Here is a 513-nt window from a genome sequence, read left to right as displayed (position 1 = left end):
TATATATATATATATATATGTACACATATATATATAGTTTTAGGGAAAAGAACCGAGGTTCATGAACTCATCGATGAAAATCCACCGTCACATATAGAAAAATTAATAAGTAAAATCACAATAAATAAGTATAATATAATACAAAGTAAATATCACAAGATAATGATATATTATCATATATATAAACACACACATACACACACATATATTATCATTATCTTGTGATATTTACTTTGTATTATATTATACTTATTTATTGTGATTTTACTTATTAATGTTTCTATATGTGACAGCGGATTTTCATCGATGAGTTCATGAACCTTGGTTCTTTTCTCTAAAACTATATATTTATATTTTATACTGTGAAAATTAATTTAATCTTAAGTTTTAATAAATTGAATTTAATTGAGTTTTTAGCTGTAAATTTGGATTTTTATTATTGTTATTGTTATTATATACGTTCATATATATATATATATATATATATCTGTGTGTGTGTGTGTGTGTGTGTGT

Source organism: Octopus bimaculoides, chromosome 8, assembly GCF_001194135.2.
Source record: "Octopus bimaculoides isolate UCB-OBI-ISO-001 chromosome 8, ASM119413v2, whole genome shotgun sequence".
Taxonomy (NCBI): Eukaryota; Metazoa; Mollusca; class Cephalopoda; order Octopoda; family Octopodidae; genus Octopus; species Octopus bimaculoides.
The sequence above is the reverse complement of the archived record's forward strand: the minus strand, read 5'-3'. Positions refer to the sequence as shown.